At 43.9% G+C, this 23044-nt stretch overlaps 1 protein-coding gene across 1 annotated transcript in view; it reads right to left on the bottom strand.

Annotated features, from left to right (window-relative positions):
• The window catches only part of SCRG1 (stimulator of chondrogenesis 1), a 92679-nt gene extending 70807 nt beyond the window's left edge, over positions 1–21872 (bottom strand). Inside the window, exons 1-2 of the mRNA XM_044061720.1 lie at positions 21727–21872; positions 21537–21631 (exon numbers count right to left, since the gene is read on the bottom strand). The gene's annotated coding sequence lies outside the window, so the exon portion shown is untranslated. The remainder of the gene's footprint in view (positions 1–21536; positions 21632–21726) is intronic.
• Between the last annotated feature and the right edge of the window lie 1172 nt (positions 21873–23044).

Below are 23044 nucleotides of genomic sequence, written 5' to 3'. Positions count from 1 at the left end.
AGTTGCTGCAGGTGTCGAGTAAGGTACACCCCAAATGTGGCATTGTAACCAAGCATGGTTGTGATGAGTATAGGGGCACAATGACCTCACTCGATCTAGATGTGAAACCATATGGGATAAGGTGGCCTATATAGAAGGTCTGTCCAACCACTTTGGCAACGTGATTGTCAAAGGCGGCAGTACGAACAAGTCATGTCCCCAAATCCCTAACAACTCCTACTGTATGTAATAGAGTACTACCTATGTGGTAATGTGTGGGAATGTTGTTATTCCAAAAGGGGATGACTATACAACTAATGGCATTTAGCTGTAGGCCATGGCTCAGACACCAGCCATCCATCTCTGTGAGACCCTGTTTGAGTATGCATGTGGTAGCTGGAGAGTTGATTATGGCACCCAGTTTGCAGTCAAGTCCGAACATGGTCAGCCATATTCCCCCTGTGGTAGCCTGTACGTCAGACAAATATATACTGAACAAGAGAAGTCCCAGGACCGAGCCGTGTGAGATGCCACGTGTAACTGGTGTATAGTCAGACATGGCACCTGCAATTCTGACCATGTGGGTGCTATCCCTGATCCAGGTAGCAATACATCGTGTGAGATATGTGTCCATATCGACGCTGGTGAGCCTATGCATAATGGCCCAGTAGGTTATTGTGTTGAAGGGTTTTGCAAGGTTCAGGTAGGCTGTGTGGACAACCGTCCTTATGTTGATGGACCTGTTAACCGTTTAAAGAATACAAACAGGTTCAAGAGGCAAGATCTGCCCACAACAACTCTGAAATGTGTAGGACACAGTGTCTGTAGGTTCCCAATGTCTATGTGTATGAGTCCCATGACAATACACTCCATAGCTTTGCAGAACAGGCTAGTTAGGCTTATAAGGCAATATTGTCTGTGGTCCATTGTGGCACCAACTCTGTGGAGTGGGACCACTGTCGCTGTACGCAATTCTTTGGGTACATATCCTGTAGTAACTCCGATATTGAACAATGATGTAATGTGAGGGTTACATCTGTCATGAAGCTCGTGTAAGATGCAGGCCAGGACACCGTCTGGTCCCATTGATGCTGTGATGTATTCTTTGGGGAGGGCAGCACTCACCTGTTACTGTGTGATGTCAGGGAGGTTACACTCTGTTGGGATGGATAGTTGCTCCTTAAGGGGGATGGGGGGAGACATCTGCACTGAACCTGTTTGCCAGGATGATGGCAATGCCAGTGGGTTCAGGGTAAGTTTAGTCAGTATGCAGTAACTCACAGCATATCAGTGAGTGTCCACCCAGGTTCCTGACATAACTGAAGAAGGCCGTGTGATAGCCCTACATGTTTGGTGCAATTGTCCGATAGAAGTGGCCCTTAGAAAAGTTCATGAGTGATCGTAGCTGTCTGCTAGTACAGATCACAGATGTCTTCCCCATCTGGGATTGTGCTCTATCATGTAGTAGCATCCTCCTGACATTGTACAGCTTATTAATGGCTGGGGTCTACCAGACAGGTCTCCTGCCATTGGAGGAGTGAGTCATGTTGTTATTTGGGATAGCACAATCCATGCAGTCCACTAGGTGTCCATAGAATGTGTATGTAAAGGATTCAGCAGTCTGAGCTGTATTTGCCACTGTCTCAGGGTCTCTGAAGGATACCACCTTGCTTTGGTGAAGTGAGACGGTGGCTCATGAGAAGTTCACCAAAATTACCCGGGATGGGTGTGTGGAGGGTATATGTATGTCCAGTGAGATAATGTATGTTCTGACCTTACCAATGAGGGGTATATCGCTGGTGTGGAACATAGAGTCCCCATGTTGGTGATGATCAGGTCCAATATGTATTCCCCCTTGTGGCTGTGCTGACTGGTTGTGCCATAGCATATGAGTCTACAAATTGTAGTGACTGTTGGGCGAGGGTGTTGGGGCCTGGGTAGTATCCCCAGTCAATATTTGTGTATTTGAAGTCACCCAATATAATGGTGTTTGTGGAGACCTTCATATTCTCCATAGTTCCCATGAAAGCCGACTGTGGTTCTTGAGTTTGGGAGGGTGGTCTGTAGCAGGCAATAAACTGAAAGGCAGTTTTACACAATGGTAGTTGTATATGTATGGTCTGTGATGCTTTGTGCAGTGCTACTAACCCGGAGGTGTGTGTATCTGTGATGTATATGGATACTCTCCCTAGTTGTGTTGTCTGTTCCAAGTCTTGTGGTCAGAAAGCATGGTATGAAACATAACCTGCTAGTGCTGGTGTGCATAAGTGAGCCTGAACGAGGCATCTTTTAGTGCACAGATATCGCTATCCTCCATACTGAGGAGAGTCCTGAGTGGCCGCAATATGAGGGTAACACATCTAGTGTTGAGCAGCATTACCCTTAGTTTCATTTAACCTGTAATGTCTATGGAGGTGGGTTTGTCTTCTGAGCCCTGCTTAAAAAAGGCTCTATGGTGGTAGCAAGAGCCTTAGCCAGCATTTGAACATCCAAGGGTGACAGGTGCAAGCTGTCCATAGTGAAGCTATGTGGCATGTCGAGCATGTCACCACAGGCTGACAGACACTGTATCCCCTATGAATGACACCAATTTGTTAGCCAACTGTTAAATGTGATATGTTTGTCTGTATACTGTGACATCATAATTGGTGGGTGTAAGATGCTAGACAAGGTCAGGGTCATACTGGCCTGGGCTACATGATCAGAGTGTTCCTCCATGTATCATGTCATGTGGTCCAGGGAGTAACATCTGAGGTTTTATGCACCAGCATGGACAATGATGGTGCCAGTCCTGTACTTGCTTTGGAGTGACCTGACTGCATGTGTTATGTGGCAGATCCTGGCACCCGACAGACAGCCCAAAGTGATTATTCCCTTGTTTGGGCTGGTGAGTGGTACGTCAGTGTGTCTGACAATAAGTGTTGCCTATTACAAGTGTATTAGGTATATTGTTTAGCCCGAAGGGCAGTGACTGTGTGGCACACTGACATTGTGAACTACGTGATATGTGGGTATTGTAGTGGGGTAGCAGTTGTGTGTGTGTCTGCTTTGGAGGTCTCTGCTGCTTAGGCAGAGTTCATTTACAGCATCCGAGTATGTCTATGTGTGATAATGTGGTATGAGTGCTGTCGCTAGAGGATATGTGAGACTGATATGTGGTGTGTGTGGTTACCTTCATCACCTGATAGACTGTGCCAGTCATGGGTCGAGAGAGTTCAGCACCCTGTATGTCTATATAGGTGCATCTCACACATATATCTGAGTTTGTTGGGAGGAGGAGAGGGTTATCTGTGTACACGAGGCAGATGTGACATTGTGTCAACATCACAATATTCACCAGCTGGACTGGAGAGTACGCACAAAACCGACCCCTGGACATGCCAGGATATTATGATGACATACTCTGTAGCCTGATCACAAAGGATCAGTAGGGTGTTAAGTGTGTAAAAGAGTATAACAGTGATTAGTGCACAGGTTCGTTGGTGTTTTGTAAAGAGTAGCTGAGAAGGAGTCTAGACTGAATCATTACACCTCCTTCAGCTATGTCATAAATAGCAATGTACACCCATATATGTCCTGAGTCAGGGCCAACTGTACCTGACTGACAATGCCGACATCCTGACAAACAGGCCCATATATACATACCCACCTCCCACTGACGATAGTCCATATCATCATACCAGGAGATATCACATGTAGAATGGATGAGCAGCTACCCACAATGCCAAAAGCATGGCAGCAAGTGGAATACATTGATTCCCAATATGTGTCATGCATAAACTACAGAAAAACAGATCCTGCACCTGAACAGTCAGCTGAGCCTCACCCCCTACACAGGATGTGTAACTGTTGAATGTGTTACAGCAACATATGGCACTCCCCACAAGTGTTGGTGCACAACACACCATGGGAAGTACAGTCCAGTACGCCTATGAAGTCTGATCTGCAAGGTCATGGAGTCCATCATGGCTGAAGTCATAAACAGAGCTATTGGAAGCTGACATACACACAACCCTACCAACTGTGGTATGTTCATGTGCAGATCATGGTTCCCAAACATGCTAGACTGTTTGCAAGGCAGCCACCCAGGACATACATCACTGAACACAGCTACACATGTCTCACATAGACTTTGAATAGCCCTTTATCAACATCCCAGACACATGTAGTATCCACAAAACCAACAAGCTATGCATAAATATGTGTTGACATATGAAGGAATGTCAATGTGTCCACAGACAGATCACACAAGGTAAGGATTATGAGGTCCTGTTCAAGCTGTTGACACCTGCTGACCCACATGGACCATTCCTGGAATGGCATAAAACAAAGTGTACACACATCACCATGTCCAGTCTGATGATGTCACCATCCTATAAATACAGCAGGAGAAGGGAAACCAGCCAGTAAAGCAAATAGTGCACTGTGTTAATGCATTTCTCTCTAGTATCATAACATAATTAGGTAGGGGTTTGAATCCTGTAAACACTGACTGTGTGTGTGTGTGTGTGTGTGTGTGTGTGTGTGTGTGTGTGTGTGTGGGGGGGTGTATGTGTGCAGTTTCCTATGAGAGGAGTGCCCTTTTTGGAGACTGGGAAAACTCACTAAAAGAGGTACATTCGTCTTTGGAAAGTCTGATGCTGTCACCATCCTATAAATACAGTAGGAGAAAAGAAACCAGCCAGTAAAGCAAATAATGTGCCATATTAATGCATTTTTCTCTAGTATCATAACATATTTAGGTAGCGGCTTGAATCCTGCAAACACTGACTGTGTGTGTGTGGGTGTGTGTGTGTGTGTGTGTGTGTGTGTGTGTGTGTGTGTGTGTGTGTGTGTGTGTGTGTGTATGTGTGCAGTTTCCTTTGAGAGGAGTGCCCTTTTTGGAGACTGGGAAACTCACTAAAAGAGGTACGAATTTCCTCTTTGGAAAGTCTGATGATGTCACCATCCTACAAATACAGCAGGAGAAGGGCAACCAGCCAGTAAAGCAAGTAGCGTGCCATGTTAATGCGTTTCTCTTTAGTATCATAACATAGTTAAAAAGGGGTTTGAATCCTGCAAACACTGACTGTGTTCGTGGGGGGGGGGGGGTGTATGTGTGCAGTTTTCTTTGAGAGGAGTGCCCTTTATGGAGACTGGGAAAACTCACTAAAAGAGGTACGAATTTCCTCTTTGGAAAGTCTGATGATGTCACCATCCTACAAATACAGCAGGAGAAGGGAAACCAACCAGTAAAGCAAATAGCGCGCCATGTTAATGTGTCTCTCTCTAGTATCATAACATAGATAGGGGTTTGAATCCTGCAAACACTGACTGTGTATGTGTGCAGTTTCCTTTGAGAGGAGTTCCCTTTTTGGAGACTGGGAAAACTCACTAAAAGAGGTACGAATTTCTCTTTGGAAAGTCTGATGATGTCACCATCCTACAAATACAGACGGAGAAGGGAAACCAACCAATAAAGCAAATAGCGTGCCACGTTAATGCGTCTTTCTAGTATTATAACATAGTTAGATAGGGGTTTGAATCCTGCAAACACTGACTGTGTGTATGTGGGGGTGTGTGTATGTGTGCAGTTTCCTTTGAGAGGAGTGCCCTTTTTGGAGACTGGGAAAACTCACTAAAAGAGATACATTCCTCTTTGGAAAGTCTGATGATGTCACCATCCTACAAATACAGACGGGGAAGGGAAACCAACCAGTAAAGCAAATAGCGCACCTTGTTAATGTGTCTCTCACTAATATCACAACATAGTTAGGTAGGGGTTTGAATCCTGCAAACAGTGATAGCATGTGTATTACTGTTGGTCAATGCGGTGTGGGTTTTGGTTTTACTTGAGTAGGACATATTATGATTAAAACAGTAAGTGCATTGCACACATCAGGTATCTGCATGGCAAATATATATGTGTACATGTCCCCTCAATCAGTAGATAGGTGTGAAGCCTGCATACTAAATGAATACATCTGTTTTCATTGACAGATTGTGCCGCTGCTTCTCAGATTGTAGGTCACATATGTATGTATGTGACAAGGCCATCCACTGTTGTGATCTGTGGCCAAGTTCATCTGTGACACACACACCCATGACAGTTACTAAAGAGTATTGTGAGTGAGGGCATATGCCTGGGGTATATGTCAGACATGTTCATACACAACAATGACTGGCAATACTGGACAGTCTGTATAGGTGTACAACTGCCTTGTAGATATGCATTCAGGCCTCTAATGTCTTATGTGATACACCAAGGGACTCCACAATACCTATGGATATGTGGATACCAAGGGACACATGACATAACACGAGGCTGTATGTACACATTGGTACCCAACATACATGTTGAGGTCTTCCATCGATGTGGTACTGACGGGATAGTATGTATAATAAATGTGGATGACTATGCCATAGCCGGCTTACTGCTATACAGCATGTATCAGACAACAGGTATCTGTCTGTATGATACCCTTGTGTAGGATATGCGTCCCATCCAGGAAATGCATTGTAGGCCAATCAATGCATTTCCAGATGTGGATGGACACATCCCTAGTGTGTTTGCATGTACCTAAAGGGGCTATATGCTGAACAGGTGTGGTCCCAGGAATGGGTGGCGGTCAATACCACTGGTTAGTGTTAGAGTATAGTACTGGAAGGATCCAACTGTTACTGAGTTCCCTACAACTGTGTGTCATTTGTCAGGGCATCATCCAATGATTGCTTATAGTCCTGCTGTTGAGATTGTGTATACTACCAGACCACAAGTCATTGACAGATACTAACAGTATCACCCACAGCATAGTGTCAACCCATGTCATACACACATGTGGACCCATGTTAGTACATAACTGTAGTAGAATGCATACTGGCCATTGAAAGTTACTATGAGATGTTAACAATTGTACAACAGGGTATGCCACATGTCCCATGTGACCACCATGCACGTACATGCAGACAGTGCACACCCACCATGTTCACAGATGTAAACTTGCTAATCTGTACTGCACACATCACACACATACTGTCCACTCACTAACACATGCTGGCAACACATTACACTTCAGTCAACTGGCACATGGGTGAACAATACATACTCAGACCTAACAGTGGTGTAAACAATGCTACATTGACAGTCAGAGCTTTGATGCATAATGCCTGCTCAGACATACCTACAAGGATGTCATTACACTTTCCTGTTGACAACTTGCTAATATTGCTACACTGCTATAATGTCACCCTGTGCATCAGCACCATGTTAGCCTGTTCCTGCATCAATGTTACAGATGACAGGAGGCAACACAGGTATCATCATATGCACAGGGTGTGTTGTTTGCCAGAGCCTGACATTGACCCATCGAATTGACATGTCTGTGTGTGTGTGTGTGTGTGTGTGTGTGTGTGTGTGTGTGTGTGTGTGTGTGTGAGGGACAACAGTACAGCATGGGCCAACATTGATGTAATGTGTGTGTGTATGTGTGAGCCCTAGTTGTTTGGTTAATGTGTGTGTGTTTGCATGCACACAGCTCCATCATGAGGCTGCCATATATGGTAGTTTGTGGGACAGCCACAGACTGTACCTGCTAGGCTGCACAGATCACTGTCTCTGGCCATGGATACAGTACCTGTGCCTGGCAGGGGTGCTACGGACAGTATCAGGTACCAACCCTGACTGGGTACTGTCATCAGAGGCAGAGGTATGATGACTGGACCCATGTCCCTGCTGGGACTGGCCAGAGCCATGTGCACATGGTCTACTGGGATGGTCAATGGACAGGCCAGCCCCAGCATGGCTGGGGCTGGTACTGCCACTATGGGAGCGGCTGTGAACTATAGGCCATCTGCGACCACTGCCAGCTGTTGCTGGCATGTGTCCGCGTCAATGTCGCAACCGTCCCACATGGTCCTGGCTCATGGAAAACATATTGTGGAGGGCATCTACTGTCTCCCCCCAATGTCTATCAATGACCTCGGTGTAATTCTGGATGGCACTGGCAAGGTCACGGATGCTGTCATTAATAGCGGTGTAATGGGCACTCTGCGCCCTAAGTCCCTGTCTGGTGCACCGTTCCATATGTGCCTGAGCCTGCATTACAGCCCAGAACATACTGGATGTTGTAAGACCTGTGAGGGCACGTCTGCCAGGGGCAATATAACCATTGGTGCTCCCCCGAGAACCCCTGGACGTCTGCCTATGTGGTACCGTTCCAGGAATCCGGCTATGGTTGCTGTGAGGGGATGCAAGTGCCATGGGTACCACACTTTCCTGGTCAATGCCAACTGTATGCTGTCCATCGCCTATGGCCATTGGTGATGAGGGATGTATTGACAGTATGAGTGTGCGCATAGATGGGGTTGAACGCTGTGTACTGTCAATTGGCGGACCAATGACAGACCCTGTCAAACCTTCCTGTGCCAGAATACATGTCTCATCATCACCACTATTTGTGGCAGTGGCTTCAGGTTCCCTGCTGCTTTCGGCCACCCCTAACTCAGCACCTGTGAGAGGAAGACAGGAAACACACTTTACAGTCTGCACATGATGCATGCACACATGCACACATGAACACATGCACACATGCACACATGCAAACATATACATTCCTCACTACAGCACATACACACACACACACACACACACACACCAGCAAACCAATAAATACACTATAGTGGGTGAAGGTGGGTGTCAGTATCAGAAGGCAAACAGTCACCACACACGTGTCAGCATGCAGAATATGTGTTGCACAAGACCATGCAGTGCAAGTGTAGATGCCCCTATTTCATGGCAGTGTACATGGCTTTGATGCAACTGTGTAGTTGTTCAGTGATTGGCTACACCCTGGAACACAATGTGTACCTGGACACAACATTGCTGTGCAAGTATCATCAGTTCTGCAATGCCCTGTGCATCATCACTCACAGGTATACATGCCATGGCTGCATGTGTTGTCTGTGTGACACATAGGTTTCCATGCCTGAGTACAGTGTCTGTGTCCATAGCAGATAATAGTGGGCACAGGTGTAGCACATGCATGCTATGTACACACACGGGATGAGTGGTGCATGCTGATGTGAAGGAATCCCAATGCTCGACATGGCCAGTGTACAGTGGTTATGGTGAGTGTGGGGCATATTGCAGACATGTCGGTGCGAACCATGGCATGGCATGCTACACAACTGCAACATTAAACACCACACATACCCAATGTGTGTCATGTGACCTATACACCCACTAGCGTTCCAGGACATATATGTGACACTTTGTTCAGATGGTGACTGCTGTGCATATTGTGTATACTGGCATATGTAAGCACACACAACATGCTATGCATATTGTGTATAGGTACATATGTTTGCACACACACAACATTGAGGTGCACAGCAATGACTGCTATGAGTAGTACTGTGGTCACTGTAACTGGATGGGGTGTAGTACCCTGTGCCATCATCATCATGCATCTTCTGGTCACTCACAGCTACTAATGTGTGCAAGACCACCATCTAGCATGCTGTACCTGAACTGCAGTGCCGTGGCTACGTTCACAATTACACAGCTACTTTGTACATAGGTGTGTGAGGTGCCCAATAGGGAGCATTGCCTAACATGACTGTGTTATGTGTTGAAGAGTGTTGCACAGCCCCATGATAGGCCTCTACCCCTGAGGTACATCATGTGTGTGTGCATGACATGTGGGATACTGAAGTGTGACCTTACAACAGGTATGTAGTAATGCCAAATGTAGCATGTTTTCGGGTACTGCATATGATACACGTGTTCTGTTGTGTACAGCTGTAGCAACTATGCATATCCAATGTGCAGTACAGTGTTGCCACAAATGTGTCTGCTGCTCTGTGCATTGCATGTGATTGAGACAGCTACTGACTTTACTGAGATGTTTAATGTCTCACAGCAAACATGCACAGCATGCATTATGCGTAGGTGTGTTACGTGTACATGGCCTATACCTCACCTATGACATGCACATGTCATTACCAATATTAAAGTGCTAACACACTCACCAGCATGTATCGTCTGCCCTGCTGTCACACCAGAGGGACCTACAAGAATATGACACAGTTTGTCAGTGGCCACAACTGTGGCATTGCTACTGTGATTGTGCTAAACTACAGTAGAACAACAGTCAACAGTCACAGGTGTACAGATACTATTCCAAATATCAGTATTGCACACAATAGGCAGCACAACTGCTGAACACACAGTACACATCTCATATATGCATATTCTAACAATACAGATAACAGTAGTCTACAGCTAGGGCATATTACCTGCACGCTCCATGTCATCATGCTGGGTGGCTCTGGCCTCCATGATGACACATGTGTGATGCTGTTTCTGCTGTAGGCCAGGAGCCACCACGCTTAGGAGCAGCTCCTCCACTCTGGTGAGGGGGGGATGTATGGCCGCCCCACCACCTGTGGCAAGCTTTTGTCTATGGATATCAGACGCACAACACCAGACATGTCTAATTAAATCACTGCAGTGATGGCGTACCTGCTCATATGTCCGGTTATGCATGCCTATGTCATTTACCCGATGAACAAGATCTTGCCACAGTGTAGTACGCTCATGCTGGTGCTGGCTGGCTCTGGAAAACAGCAGTGTATAGTGCAGCACTAGGCTGTTGTGTATTTCCTGTTCCTCCGCAGCTGTATATGACAGATTGCGTTGATGAGCCATAGCCCTGGAAGACAATTAAACAATATGTGTGAGCAAGTCATGTGGCACACTTAACTTTATTAAGTACACCACTTAACTGCCATATATAGCATCTGTTTGTCTGTCAGAGGATACACACGTTCAATACCACATATCAGTGCTCAGCCCACAACTGGCTGACAGTGCCTGCCACACTCCATATAACAAACCAGTATACACCAGTACTCGGCACACTGTTTGGGATACAATGCACAACCTCGGCACGGGGGTATATATCAAGCTAATGCATGAAGAAATATGTCATCCAATGCAATGAATGTAAAGTACATTTACAGTATTACCAGTAAACCACCCTAGTCGTTGATGCCATACCTCTACCTAACATATGTGCACGGTTGTTAATATAGCTGGCATACTGCTGTAACAAAGTATACATGTTGCTAGGTACACACACATACCCTGTAACACACATGTGATTGTGGACATGGTACAGGCATCATTACACACACATCAGACATACATACAACACACAAATGTATGCTGACACAGATGAGCATTACCTGTGTACCTTACAGTACTGTGTGCCCCTACTTACAGATACCTATGCCTGAGGTATGTAATCTGTGCAGACTACAGGAAACACACAAGACAGTGTTACCAGGGAATGTGAAATACACCATACTGTGCTGTTTAGGCCTACAGCTTCAGTTAGTTCAACAGTTCATATGTGAGCTGGATTCACCAGTAGTACCACTTACTGAGCATAAATGTATTGCTTCAGCCTACAATGGGACACTGCAGTCATACACAAGGAACTACGTCACAACATATGCCATCCTACTATGTCTGCATCCCAATAACTGACACATCTTTCTCTGGCCTCACACCTAGGACACAAACTACCACGACAGAAACAACCTCACACTAAGCTATCACACCTTTACAGACCTTGCAAACATTCACTGTCACACTCATTCCACCTCACATAGCAGGTATTGCACTGAGTACATGTGTGTGTGCATTGTGTCATAGGTAGGTAATACACTATTGGCCCTAGGGCCTAGAGCAGCCTAGTCATATGCTACCCAGGCCTTTGACACACATGTAATGTGATTTCATTTGCTCCTGTCAACTGGATACACAGAGGTGACTTCCAGGGCATATTACCTATCTCCCAAACAATCATCAGGGGTATGTATGACATCTGCTAATGAGGAGCCTTGTTTGTTAATGCTGGGTGGTTTAGTCCAGTGTATGGCATATTTGTGGATAGAAACCTGTACTGCCAGCATGTGCTGTTTAGTGATATGGCGAGGATTAGGGCCCTAGGGCATGTAGCCCGGAGGGATTGTGAGGTGTTGGCATGGTGGTTGGCTGACTGCTTTGGGTGTGACATACCTCTGTATGTCTGGCAGAGGTAACCTCTGGGTGGGCGGTATGCAACGCACTCTAGCTGTGGTTTTGTGAGTCAGTCTGCATAGGGCATGTGTCTGAGGGCAGTATTAATCTTTGTGAGGTATGCCTGTGGCCTTTCCACTTGCTGTAGTTGTCATGTGAGTTACATACCACATGGGGTATTGTGATGAGTAGAGGGAAACACTGACCTATATTTTCCTAGATGACACACCTTTTGTGATGACACGTGCCATGTAGACAGATTACAAGACTAGTGTGGTGCTGTGATTATCAAAGGGGAGGCTACTGTCCACCTGTGTCTCATGTTCCCTTCTGACACCTTCAGTGTTAGGCAGGCTACCACCTATGTGATAGTTACCAGGTAAAGTGTTTTGGAATGGGGTATGGCACTGCAGTACCAACACTGGTGTTCAGTCCATGCCTTGGTCAACAGGCACCTGTTGCAGTACGTATGACCCAGTGTCTCCCTCTCTCTCTCTCTCTCTATATATATATATATATATATATATATATATATACATATAAACACATATCTATACATAGCTATAGATATCTATACATATCTATACATATCCATATATATCTATATATATATATCTATATATATATATATATATCCATATATATATCTATATATATATATCTATATATATCTATCTATATCTATATATATATCTGTATATATATATGTATATATATATCTATATATCTATATATATATATATATATATATATATATACACATACATGTATACATCCGTTGCTGTACATATAGATGCACATATAGGCACATATACTGCCCACCTTTCATAGTGGGGATGTCAATTATGCAACAGTTGTGAGAAATACGGTTATGTAATAATATTGCACAGTGTTGTGCAGAATGCATTTTGCTGTCCTCAGGCAGCATAGCTGTAGCAGGCCTCACTGCCTGTAGCTCAGTCCCACAGCGTTTAACCACCACATGACATATACCGACACTGCTTGCTGTCTGCAATGCCACACACTACAACCTACATACATATGTGCACATATCAACCTTCAACAACATATATATGTCCAGCCTTCACTAACAGTTGTAGTATGTCCCTTGCCCTATGCACATTTGCATATACTGCCACATATGGATGATTCACAGTATGTAGAGTACCCTTCAGACACATCATTTGGATGCCAGCAAATACATATCTGTTACATACCTTACCTTTGCATTCCTCACATCTGTCTGTTGTAGCTGTTGCTTTATTTCTTTTTATTTATTTATTTTTTTGGTTTTGGTTTCCTCTGTGTGTTGGTCTTTCTTTTCAGTGTCTGTCTCTTACAGCCTGTTTATCTCCATCTGTCTGTCTGTCTCTGTCTGTCTGTCTCTCTCGCTCTCTCTCTCTCTCAGTTGGTGCAATGATATTATTGCATGTGTGGACAGCAAGTACAGGCTGCTTTTCTAGGTATCTGCACATGTGCATGTTATGGCCTCTGCACCAATTGGTGCCTACCTTTTAGTAATTGCATGGAGCCTGCTGTGTGGTAATTGCAGTACCCACTGTGATTGCAGGACACTGCTATAAAATGCTAGGTTAGGTAGGCGTAGCCCTTTCAGTTGTGCAAGGTGGGGCCCATGCTTGTTTGCTGTGGACACTGTTGCCTCAGTCAGAAGGTTGGTATATGTCTCATATTTGAAGCTAGGGTTGTAGCCATTGAAATGCATGTTGTACTGAAACCTGACTGTTGCTTCTTCCAGTACACTCTTCTCAGTGTGTAGGTTTACTCACACCTCCTAATGCTAACACTGGATACATGGGAGTATGTACTTTCTTTTTGAATTAGAGAATTAACTGGCATACAACAATAGTTATTGCAATGTGTTCCTATGGCTTTCCTATTTTCCCTTTACATTCATTCATTGTAATGCATGATATATTTCTTACAGCACCAAGTTATTGTATATCTGCTGTGGCTTAGTGGTACTTCATACAGACTGGTGAGTACAAGGTGTGGGGTTCGAGACTGACAGGAGTATTTTATTTTTCTGCTGTGCAGTAAAGGGGCCCTTCCATAGAGTGACTAAGGCACTTTTAAGCAGTTGTAAGTGGGTTTGCGTGACGCTTAGTGACGCTTAGCTAAGCGCACACATGCGCACACTGGTGCAAACCCGCTTACTAATGTTTATAAGTGCTTACTCTCGCTAACCCCTGCACTCATTTCTTTGACAGAAAAGTAAATGGGGAGATAGGAATGTGGTGATAAAAGGTGCACAAAGAGGGGAAGACAGTAGGGAAACCAGCTCGGGATGTACAGGATGGGTGTGGGAAAGGTCCATAGCTGCCCGTTTCTTTACCAGCAACAGCTGTGCATATGCAATACATTAGGAGTGAAATTTGAAACCTTCCACCCCTGAGAGAGGGGTGAGGACAATTAAATATGTTGTACTACCAATTATGAATATCAGGCACATGCACTGTTTGTGAACTGCTATACTGTCATTAGTACGTTACTCACTTCTGAACAGTTTGTGGTTTGTTTGTGTTGACATTAGCACAGTCTGCTCAGGACAACTGGACATATTTCAGTACTGCGTATGCCTACCTACACCCATGGGTGTGCCTGACTACACAGGTATATGGTACTTTTGGGTAGGGGTGCAGAACTGCGGAGAGCATTATTTATTATCGTGTGCTGTTTATCTTGCTGTACATGCAGAGTTGCTGTGTACCTGTTAGTCTATAAAGGCTAGTAGTTTGTCTCAGTAGCTCCCACCTGTGGACATATCCAGATGGTAGACAGAGGTTAGCCTAGTATCCTTTGACTGTGCACCACACCAGTCTTTTCAGCACCTGAACAATGGCATTGTCACAGGTGGTTGCTAGCAGTACATGGCTACATCCTTTGATATTTCTGTGGTGTACTCCTACATACGGGCATGCTTGTGGAATTCATTCTACAGCTATTTGCTGAGTGTGTAACAGCAGACAAGCTGATATGCCTGTGTGTTTCTGACACTTCCAGGCCTCAGATTCTCTCAGGTAAATATTTGAACAGCTTCAGGGAAAGGTACGTATAAGTGGGATACACCTGTGATATTTTTCAGATATTTTGCTGTTGAGACTTTGGGGGATTTGGAGCATATGTATTACTACACCTTTTCTGACGTGCAAGCAGTGTCTACTCTCACTTATTGACATTTTTCATTAAGTGAGATTCCCCACCTTTCTGTCTACTGTTAGTACATTTCACAGGGAGTTAGTGGGGCACAGCTAACATTTGTTTGCAAATCAGGGACATCCCTATAAATCAGTCACAGTTGGGAGGTCTGGCCTCTAACCTATTCAAATATGCCACTGTTTATCCTGCTCTGATACCTTGTGGGGTTTGTAAGATGCTACTGTAACATTATTCCCTACTAGCATGGCTGGACCTCTTTTCACAGTCATGTCATGCAATTCCACAACACTTGTTGGTTAAGGGCCACAGAACAAGATTTGTGTTATGCCATTCCTATTCTCCCTTTACATTCACTCAGTGTAATGCATGATATATTTCTTTCAGCACCACATTATTGTATATCTGCTGTGGCTTAGTGGTACTTCATGCAGTCTTGTGAGTCCAAGGTCTGGGGTTCGCGACTGACAGGGGTATTTTATTTTGCTGCTGAACAGTACAAGGGCCATGCCATAGAGTGACTAAGGCACTTTTAAGCAGTTGTAAGTGGGTTTGCGTGGGTTTGCGCGATGCTTAGCAATGCTTAGCTAAGCGCACAAATGCGCACACTGGTGCAAACCCGCTAACTACTGCTTAAAAGTGCTTACTCCCACTAACCCCACGCTAATTTCTTTTAAAGAAAAGAAAATGGGGAGATAGGAAAGTGGTGAAAAAGGGGGCACAAAGAGGGAAACACAGTAGGTAAACAAGCTCGGGATGTGCAGGATGGGTGTAGGGAAGGTCCATAGCTGCCCATTTCTTTAACAGCAACAGCTGTGCATATGCAATGAATTTGGAGTGAAATTTGAAACCTTCCACCCCTGGGAGAGGGGTGAGGACAACAAAGTATGTTGTATTGCCAATTCTAATTATCAGCTTACATGTTTGTCCGATGGACATGTGTGCAAAATGGGCAGCTATGTATGGGGCGTAATTTTTTTGTGGGTACAGATTGCCCCCTTTTTTTTTTCAGGTGAGAGTGGGAAGTGAGGTAGAGGAAGTAGGTATGTCCAGGGATGTAGGTTGGGAAGGTTAACAAACAAGACAGACAAGACGCATAAAGGGGCGGTGTATGACACATGGGGTGGGTGAACTCAATTGAGGGGGTCGGATGTTTGGAAATCGTAAGCCCATGATCCCACAGATGGTAACAGTGGAACTGAGATCCCCACCCATGGGCAGTCACCACTGAACCTTCACAGCCCCAAGGGTGGCTGTGCTGGGGGCTGAGTAGGACGGGCAGGCTCACCCGTAAGACGCGCCACTCTTGCCTCAAGCTGGCATAGGGGATCAGTGACTGAACGCTGGATCTAACTACGCACCACAGCCCGGACCCTTCGAAGGGTGACAGGTGGCCCTTCTCTGCCCATGCTTGCATGGGGGGGCGAGCCCCATCACCTGCAGTGCTTCCACTCAAAGGTGGCACAGGACCAATGGAGGAGGGGATCCGGGGCTGGGCACTGGACCTGCTGGTGCCAGGTGCACTCGCCGGCTGAGGAGGGACAGGTGGGTCCACTGGGACTGGCCTTCCCATATGTTCTATGATTAGGTGTGTTTAATTACAACATACGCAAAACAGCATTCCAGATTAGTTGTAACAGCATGCAATAATATTCCCATTAACCCAACACACCAAGGGTACAACAGTTGAACAGAAAGCATAACACATGCATATATTGAACCACAGTGGTTATTCCAACAGCATGCAGGGATGTTTGGTAGCAACAGGCCACCATGATTGTGGTGTTTAAACAGGGCACATGCATCAACGTGAATGCAAATATTTATAGAACAATAGGACATATGTCCCAACAAATATTTAAGATTACACATACCCACTGAGGTGTGGAATTGCATGGTTTATGCACATACAGTAGGGTGTAGAAAAAACCTCTGTTAACATCTTATAATGACCTTTTAGTCTACACTACATTCCTAGTGACTGCAAGTTTATATCCCCTACCTGTTTTATTACACTTGCCACCATACATTAGATTGTGTAATGGGTTTTGGCTAGTTCAATATATGCCTGACCTATATCTGACATACTAACTGTCCAGGATGCAGATGTTACTGCTACATATTTCTTGATTGCATTTATATTTCTTTACCTACATATCTGGGATGTTTTCACATGACATTTTCACTTCGATTTGTACAGAACCCTGCATTTCTTGACACAACACTCACATTTCTGGGGAAAAATTAACATGCTACATGTGTGCCAGGTTTAGTTATTCATGCCAGCCAGTAACTGACTGTTGTGGACTGTATATATGTTTCACAGCTACTAGCACTTCCATCACCCACTTTATACGGGACTGCACAACTCTGGGTTGCCAGCACCTTTTCAAACAGTACTGTTTGTATAATGCAAGGGTACAACAACATTTCAAACTCTGTGGCACAGACACACTCTGAGTTTTAGACCTTTATTAATGACATTACACACTTTTCCACAGGCTCACTCCTTTATTTGTTTTAACGGTGTATATGGCAGACATGTTCAAGACATATTATACCTTTATTAATAGGTTAGAACTTTTTTCAGGCTCACTCACTTATTTTATATGACAGTGCCTGCAGAGATATTATTCCAGACATATGTTACCTTTCTTAATGGGTTACTACACTCTTTTTCTGCCATTTTTATCTGACAGTACACGCAGAGGACTTATTCAGGCAATTTTATGGCTGTATTATTGGACTACAACACTTTCTTTCATGCTCTCTCCCATATTTTATATAACAATACATGCAGAATAATCACTAACCTGCCTTGTGGCGCAGCCTTAGCAGCCTATCAGCATAGGCTTGCTGATTCATACCATGGTCACCTGCAGCTGTAAAGTAAATGAAGGGATATTGAGACATACCTATCCGTTATACATACTCCATTATCAATTCTTACATACTGCATTCCATGTCTACATACTCAGTTGTGCGGCATCCCACATCCCACGGGCCTCCTGTATCCATTGGTTCAGGTGGTCCTGCTTTCATCTCTTCAGGTCTGCATGGTGGTGACGGACCTGCTCACCAGTCCGAGGAACGCCTGTGGCACTGGTGAGGTCACAAGCTAACCAGTTCCAAGCCTCTGTCTTGTACTCCATCCCTTGGAACTGGCCCTGCAGGAGTCTTGACTCTTGACAGGTGGACAAGGAGCCAAACCACGTATTTGGACTCCTCGATGCCCCAACGTTGCGCTCGGAAGCATGTTCCCTCTCCAACACCAGACATTCTAACTGCAGATGTGGGCTACAATCAGTTATGGTGTGTATTCCCGCCTGTGGGGCTTAAATATGCCACATTTCCCGCACTTTTTTGTGATTGTCCATTTTGTAACATTCTCGGCTGACTGCAGGCCTGCTTAGTAATGGTTAAACTACCATTCGTAAGTATATGAATGTTAATAGTGGCTGTTTCCCCTATGCTGTCATGGTTTAGTGGTTCTGTACTTTGCTTCTGATGCACAGAGTCCTGGGTTCGAACATTGTCATTCATTTTATTTTCATACTATCCAGACAGGCTAGGGGGTGTGGCTGCATTTAAGCAACTTTGCTCTACGTTGCTCCTCGGTGCCCTGGTTGGCGCGGCACGCACGTCCACACAAACACATTGAGATGGGTAAAGTGCTATTAAACTATGGGCAACTCTATTGCGCTAGGTAAAGCGCTGTTAAACTATGGGCAACTCTATTGCACTAGGTAAAGAGCTATTAAACTATGGGCAACTCTACTGCGCTGGGTGAAGCACTATTAAACTATGGGCAACTCTATTGCTCTGGGTGAAGCGCTGCTTAACTGCAGGCAATTTTATATCAGGATCCTTTAAAATATTTATTTTGTTCACTGATACATTGGCCATTTCACTGCTTTTTAGTAATGTTTAAACATATTGGTCAGGTATTATTTCATATATACTGATTTAAAAAATAAATACGAAGGGGAGTGGTGGGACTCGAACCGTGAACGCATCTTTTTTGTGTGAACGCTCTACCATTACGCTATTGCTATTTGGTGTGATTTGCATAAACATTCTTTCTTATGCTCTTCCATATCAGAATTGCTAACTCTAGCTAAGCAATGGACACACCCGCGCACACATGCGCAAATACGGGTAGCTATTTTGGGGATTTAAAAACATATATTTAATGTTTTGCATTTTAGAACTGTGATAGGGGTTTACAATATCAGGAAGTGTAGTGTTGGATGCAGGGACATTTGAGCAGACTCACTCTTGTGTGTGTGCTTTGTTTCGTTTCAAAACACTTGCAGGGGCGTGGACGTTTAGATTGCTCGGCAGTCGGACACGCCCCCTGCTTTCTTACACAGTCCGTGTAAGACGTACGGTTGAGTCAGCATGCCCTCATGCATATTCATGGCACGCTGACATCAAACCGTTCAACTGCAGCCTCCAAGTAAGACATTAAGTCTTACACGGAGGATTAGTGAATTCGGGGGTTTGATCACCCGAATATGTTATCAATCAGGATGCTTTACTCGTCAGCCGTCCGGATTTTCACAGAATGTCCAGATATTTGGATCCTATTGGTCTGTGCCTCATAAAATTTGTGGCTTTCTGGCAAATCATTGAGGACTAAAGTCAACTAAATAATGGCATACATTTACATTTCACACTTCATATGCTTCAGAAAAAAATACATGCTAGCACAAATCATGTTATTCTAGCAGCTATCTTAATTTTATTTAAAATCTGTCTCTATTTTTGAGCCTTTGTCCCCTCATTATTTTAGACCGTGTCCAGATTTCTTGCACCAAGAGGTTGAGAGGTATGCAGGACACAGCTCATCCCTCTCAACCAGCCATGCTTTTGACTATCTGCATGTTATCCATCTATGTATACACAACATTAAATTCTAAGTATAGAACGCTCACTAAAAAACTAACAGCATATAATCAGTTAAATGTACGAAAAATATGTTACTGTCAATGTATACCTCGGCCTAAATTGTCAAATTCAATAAAAATCATGTTTTTCCAGTACTCAGAAAATCCACACTGAAATTTGCCAGTATTTTTCCCAGATACATGGAAAATCACTGCTCCTGGTTTAAGAAGCATGCCAGCTTCAAGTTACAGCTGGATGATCTCTGAATAAGGTTCACTAGGATGATGATGATGATGATGATGAAGGGCCGACAGACAGGCCATACTAAAACTTTGGTATAAGTGTCGTTACCATTCTCTGTACCAGTTATAACGTTACAGCCTTAACAGCATATGAAAATCACTATAACAGGAAGACTTGAATTAAGCAACATATAACTCTGGTGTATGATATAATTTAATAACAATGGCAGGACTAAATGTTGCTGATGTGATTAAATGAAGTATCATAAAGTGAGGGACCACATTTTGATATTGCTGAATTACACATCATGTCTACTCCTAAGATAAAAGGTTATGCTGATGTTGGTGTTATCCTTGCCAATCAACAAACAAATAACACAAAAATAATCTCAGTGAGCAGAGTTACACTCAGTACTGGCCTAGTTCTGATTTTTCAAAATGCATGTAAGCCATTTCTTCCCCAAGATGTAACTTTTTTTTAAGTAAAACCATATTTCACACCTCTACAAAAATTGGTTGAATTAAATCAAGCAGGAAGCATGCAAAATGCATGTACACCGTTTAAACAATGATACTATAAACTTTGAAGAAAGGACACCTAGTCCGTTCGGGCTTGGCAAAATTTTGGCCATCAAAACTTGTTACCTTTACATTCGACACCCAAACAACACGTACAAAATGGAGAAAAATAGGGTTAATGCCTCTACTATTAATAATGCTATATTCTTAAAAAAAACAGCGTACTGTGGCAGGGGATATGTTTCCTCCCAGCAGCTTAATAAAAGCATTTCACAGTTTTTACATAACGTGCCATCGCAACTATTATAAATAAATATCCTTAAATATTATGCCCTGGAACTACGGCAGCAAATAGTCTGCGGGTATTATGCCGTCTTGAAAATAAATACGACCGTGACACAAAATGCATGAAACTGGTGTATAAATGTTAATAACTGCGTATTTTTGGCATTTCAAATAGTTGAACATTTCTGCCATTGAATTATCACACTTCCAAACGCAATGATGCCATCTAATGGTGGGGTGCAACATTTACAAAAAGTCCAGCAGACAGTGCACGCGTAGCCAGGAACATGACTTTTAAACCCATAAAGAACAGCGGTGAAAACGAAGCTTGTAAAACGGAAAGTTGTGATTAAGGGGAAAACAGATGTTTGCAACGTTCTTACCTTCTCTATTGCAGAGGCGTTACAGTCCGCTCTGGAAAATATTAAGAAAGGCAGTGGCCGTGGTGGTGGCAAGCACACAGGTTTAAATTAATGAACTGTAAGAGTGAGGAATAGAATGTAGTTTAATATGAGCGGGTATTCAAAACTGAGCAAGAAAACTAAAAAAGAGCGAGGAAAAACGATAACCCACCTTAGTTACTGTTTGATGCTCCCTGTTGTGCTCACAGAGCGAAGTAATACTTTCCACAGCCCAAGTCAGTATGAAATTGTTACAGTATGAGGCTATGCTGGAAACACTAAGGCAGTGACGGCAACATCAGGGAGGTAGGGCTCCTATAAAAGAGCCTTTGTGTCAGAATGTGTGCTGCTGGACAGGCAGTCTCTCATGCCTACCTATTTAAGGAGGTAAGTAATGAAAGCTCTTTTTACCAGGTCGGCACACACTCCCCCTTCAACACACACACAGATATTGAGTACAAGAGCTTGGTCATTCAGATATTGATTTCCTTTGCCAAAAACTCTCAGAGCTGCAGGAAAGGGTGGAGGAATAGATTCATTTACAACACTATTACCTGACCCCTGAGGTACACCTTTTGCTGAAATTACGCACTAGCAAAGATCATCTGTAATAGTACTGTGCTAAACTCTGCAATGTGAATCCCTCAGAAGGTTAATACCATAGAAACATTCTAGTGCATCGCTTGCCTGGCACTTCTAGATAAGATTGTATTATTAAACACTTTTTAGAAGACAGTTACTTGTGGCTGTATCACTCCTGAAGAATTATTAATGTGTGTAACTTTAGACTTCTTAATTTTTTGTGGCTGAAGAGGGATCTCTTATAAATGTGACAGCTTGCTGTCAACACATAAACAAACACACTGAAGGTACAGCTCATTTTTAAAATTGGTCAGGCATGTAGAAGCTTGGACAATGCTTCCCGAGTTCCAGTTTCAATACAGCAGGATAGATATATGTGCTAATGTGAAACTTTAATTAAAGTAAAGACAAACTTGTTCACGCAATCATCTGTTTTATTTGCAATATGAAAACAATCTCTGTGCTCAGTTTTAGTATGTTCACAGCTGGTGTATTTTCAGATGCACAAAGTAGATCATTTTGAGATTTTGCAAACTATACTCATATGTACACAATTAATGAAGTGATGCAGAGTGTATGGTTTAATATAGCAATAACCCACGCCTGGGTGTGGGTAATGCGGGATTTAACCACGGTTGGCGTGGTTTGGTCCCGATGGCGAAGCCCGAGGAACCAAACAAAGACAACCGTGGTTAAATCCCGCATTACCCACACCAGAAGTGAGTTATTATTATATTAATGACATTATTTAAGAAAAGAAATAATTACTTTTCTTAAATAATGGCATTGTATAATGCCTCTTTGCTGCCCTTCCACAGCTGTCTGGTATTCCACGGCAGTTCTGATGTACTGCGATGCCTCGCGGTACATCAGAGCTGAGCAAAACAACGGAGAACGCAAGATCTCCG

Source organism: Protopterus annectens, chromosome 2.part0, assembly GCF_019279795.1.
Source record: "Protopterus annectens isolate FY-2018-M chromosome 2.part0, PAN1.0, whole genome shotgun sequence".
Classification (NCBI taxonomy): Eukaryota; Metazoa; Chordata; order Ceratodontiformes; family Protopteridae; genus Protopterus; species Protopterus annectens.
The sequence above is the reverse complement of the archived record's forward strand: the minus strand, read 5'-3'. Positions and strand labels throughout refer to the sequence as shown.